Source organism: Frankliniella occidentalis, unplaced genomic scaffold, assembly GCF_000697945.3.
Source record: "Frankliniella occidentalis isolate FOCC.00 unplaced genomic scaffold, Focc_3.1 Scaffold160, whole genome shotgun sequence".
Classification (NCBI taxonomy): Eukaryota; Metazoa; Arthropoda; class Insecta; order Thysanoptera; family Thripidae; genus Frankliniella; species Frankliniella occidentalis.
The window spans coordinates 500,284-504,316 of record NW_026267286.1 but is presented as its reverse complement, the minus strand read 5'-3'; the positions used below and the strand labels follow the sequence as shown (position 1 = coordinate 504,316).

The 4,033-nt window shown below is 60.6% G+C and overlaps 1 protein-coding gene across 2 annotated transcripts in view; it reads left to right on the top strand.

Moving 5' to 3' along the window:
* Nucleotides 1-127: 127 nt before the first annotated feature.
* Nucleotides 128-4,033, top strand: part of LOC113208546 (uncharacterized) — a 104,091-nt gene continuing 100,185 nt past the window's right edge. For both annotated transcript variants that reach the window (XM_052271384.1, XM_052271385.1), the window contains exon 1: nucleotides 128-684. The gene's annotated coding sequence lies outside the window, so the exon portion shown is untranslated. The remainder of the gene's footprint in view (nucleotides 685-4,033) is intronic.

The window sequence follows — 4,033 nt, the reverse complement described above, 5'->3', positions numbered from 1 at the left end:
CCCGCCCCCGCCCGCCCCCGCCCCCAACGGGAGGCCGTCTCGACGCTCTAGTCGGGCCCGCCGCCGCCGCCGCCTCCGCAGCCGCGCGCCACCACCCGCCCGCTGCTCCAGAGAGACCAGTCGACTGCCGACTGCCCTGCCACGAGCACGCACGGGGAGCTCCGTCCGCGCTGCCGGCGCCCTCGAGAGCTTCGCGGACGTGGTCATACGAGACGGGGCACGACACCCGGACTGCGCCGCCCCCCGGCTGCCCCCTGCCGCCCCCGGCACGCCCCCGAGCGCGATGTAGCTGGCGCCCCGGGCCCCCCAGTGCCGTGCTGGGGCTCGGCCGCGAGAGTGTCCTGGTGACGGTCATGACCGCCGGGTCCGCGACCGGGTCGCCGACGTTGTCCGCCTCCCGAAGGTGGTGTCGCTGTCGCGGTGGGACGCCCGGGCTGGGCGCGAGGACGTCGTCGACGACGACGACGACGCCTAGGTGCAAACCGAGCGGCCGGCCCCGTGCCGCCCGTCCCGTCGGGCAGCGGACAAGCGGTGTTAATTGACATCTGGTCATCGTGTACCGCACACAGACCCGCCGCGACAACTGTTCACCAGCCGTTCACCAGTCGTTCACCAGCGACTCGCAAACCGTTCACCCGCGGTTCACACATCAACAGCCAGCAACAGGTCCAGGCGACACGCTAGGTGAGTCCGGCCGTGCTGCTCCGCCTCCAAGGAGGCCGTCACGTCGAATGGGTCACCGTCGAGTTGACCGGCCCATCCACACAAACACACTCACAAATATATACAGTATTTCTATGAAAATTCAGTTTTGAATTGGCTGTGATTCAAAATTTTGAACGGGTACCTCCCCTGTTCTTAGCTCTCAGCTGGGCCGGCAGGAGAAGAATAACAAAAACGTGAGCCAGAAAGGTGGTTGTGAGAGGGTGAACGAGCGAAAACAATCTACGCAGCGCAGCGCTACGCTCCGTTTATATTCATCGCGTGAAATGGCAACGTCAACAACGTCGCAGCCCCATGTAAACTTCTTTCGCCGAGTGCAAAACGGCCTTTCCTTTCAGGCTCTTGCTTCCGCTCTTGTTGTTCTGCTCTCCTGGAGTGCCTTACTCCCTACTGCGCGAACCGACGCCAGCAAGGGAAAAAATCGACGCCGACGCGATATTGCCGCGACGTTTGCGCCAGGATGGCGTCGCGCGTTTGTACTGCGCGGGGAGGAAGTGGAAGTGTTTGGTGTCCGAGTAGCGGCGCTGCTGGGCTCGGGATGTTGTTGACGTGTGGGTGCGACTCGCCGCCGCCGCCGCCGCTGACGGGGGCCTTGAGAGGTCGTCATCGGGGGCCTCGAGAGGTCATCATCGCGAGCCTCAACGGTTGCGGCGTGGGCCCAGCGCGCCCCGTGGCGTCGTCGCGTCGTCTGTGGCTCGTATACTATGGGGGCTTCTCGATGGAGCCGGCGGTGGCTCCCCCCCTGGCTCCCCCCGGAGCCGTGAGGCTGCGTGACATGGGACATTGGGGGGACCTTTGACCTGACGTGAGTGGATGGGACCGGCCCGCTCCCCCGGCTCTGGCACATGCTTCATTAGCATGTGATCTCGGCCCGAGTTAGAGGGTCTCGGCCCGGGCGGGGCGGGGCGCGGCGGGGCGGGGCGGGGCCGCGACGCCGCCAACTATTCCGTCCGCCTCTGATGGCACAGCTTTTACAGGGCCACCCTCGGGAGCGGGGGCGGCCGATGCCATAAGTGCGAGGGAGCATTTCGCAGGGGGGTTGGTGGGAGTGAGTAAGAGAGAGAGAGAGGCGTCTGGAGGCGGCAACCCCCACAGACTGGCTCGGCACGGGTGCTTACGCCGAGCTTACGCCTCTGTGCCGTTGCCGCCGCGGAGGGGGCGGAGGCGGCAGCGGAACAGCGAAGGGGCGCCTTTGCAGAACCTTTGATTACTGTAGAATTACGTATTTTTAGACTCGGTTTCAGGCCCGCTGCTGGCCTCCTGAAAGTTGCTTTGTCTCCCACACTTACCCTCCTCCCAGTGAGAAATAAAAATCGATGTGACATCGAATCGACATCAAATAGATGTCAGTTATCGGAAATGTCTCGATTTTGAGACCATATCAGGATCGATTCGACACGATAATCGACAATTTACCGACAACGATATCAGTCTGACATCATTTCGATGTAACTGTTTCTCACTGGGGCTACGCCACTCACGGCCGCCACACCGCGGCCATGGCCGTGGAGTTGAGGTAAAAGATGTAATGACCGAAACATTTTGAAGATAGAATGCAAGATTTCATTGAAAAAAAATAGTAAATACAAGAATCCCCATGTTTGACGACATTTTGAAAATGGTCCAATGATTTTTCTGGTGATCGTCGATTTGTTTCTTTTTGGAAATTTCCATCTCAAGTCCGTCGAGGGCGCGGGGGGCGCGGACAGTCGCTAGTCTAGCGCGGCGGCGGTGGTCCCGGCTGAAGATCGTAAACGTATCGCAGCCAAACAGCTGTTAAACTCGCCTTGACGTGCGTGTCATGTGGCCCGAGTCCTCCTTCCTCTCCCTCTCTAGTCCCTCGGCTTGCTCGGCCAGCTCCGCCGTCTCCGGCTCTTCTTATCACCTTTATCGGGAAAACTTGGCCGCAGCACCTGCAGTTCAACGTATGGCGCGTCACTGGCAAGGGGTGGGTGAGATGGGGGAGAAGAAACTGCACCCTGCCCGACAAAACCCTCCCTGTCTTCTTTTATTCCCTCATCCGAATAAAGTTTGTTCCAGTTCACGATCAAATATGCAGTCATGTTTGAACGGTTCGTTGGCAGTGTACTGAACGGTTCTGGTCTGCCCTCCCGTTTGCTGCAGCTGTACTATGTCACTGGAGGTGATGGATAGGGTGACGGACAAAGCCTATAGTAGTGGCCAGCACTGTCAAAAAGTATATCAAAAAATCTCAGCTTGAAATACCTTTGACTATACGCGTACAGATATAAAAGTCCACGTGGTCCACGACTGCGTTCGGATTCATAAATAAAATCCGCCTAACCCAGCTGGCCAACCGAACAATGCTGTGAGTCGAGTCCCCGCGGTGCGGCAGCCGGTCCAGCCCAGACAGAGCTCAAAAAGTTCTCTCTTAAAAGAGGGGGGTTGGCGGGGTTGGCAGCGCCGCGCGTGGGGTTGCGGGATGAGGGATGCTGTAGGTTTTTGAACCCTCACATATAGGGGTGGGCCTCCGTCTCAGGAGAAAAGGGCGGGAGAAGAAGAGTGAGAAGCAAATGAGGGAGAACGAGTGAGCGAACGAGCTAGCTGGGTGTGAAAGAGTGCGAGGGAATATGTGCGCATTGAGGGGGGGGGGGGCGACGTTTGTTTTTCGTGTCCGTGTCCGCCTCGGGGAGTGGCGTGGCGTGGCGTGGCGTGGGGACCAATTGAATTGAAGGCGCGTCCAGCGGCGTCCACGCGCTCGCCGAGGAAGGGAAGGAACCCCCCGAGTGAGATTTGTGGCGTGAGGACGTCCCCGAGGGAGGAGGAGATGGAGGGTGGAGGAGGGTGGAGGAGGATGGAGGAGGATGGAGGATGGAGGGTGGAGGAGGAGGATGGAGGACTGAGGATGGAGGGTGGAGGGTGGAGGAGGATGAAGGGTGGAGGAGGGTGGAAGAGGGTGGAGGAGGATGGAGGGTGGAAGAGGGTGGAGGTTGGAAGAGGGTGGAGGGTGGAGGAGGATGGAGGGTGGAGGGTGGAGGAGGATGGAGGGTGGAGGAGGGTGGAAGAGGGTGGAAGAGGGTGGAGGGTGGAAGAGGGTGGAGGGTGGAAGAGGATGGAGGATGGAGGGTGGAGGAGGAAGGAGGGATGGCGCCACGCGCGCGTGGACCGCAGGGCGGTGTCATTGGTGGTGCAGGCGGTGTGGCGCTCGCCGGCCCAGGAGGTGTTTGACGCCCTGCTCGTCCCGCGCCGCCACCGCAGAGGGATAAGTTCCCCTTAATGCACGCCCCCTGCCGGCCGTCCGACCCGGGGCAGTTGCGGCGTTGGCGCCGTTAATTTGAAACTGGATGCG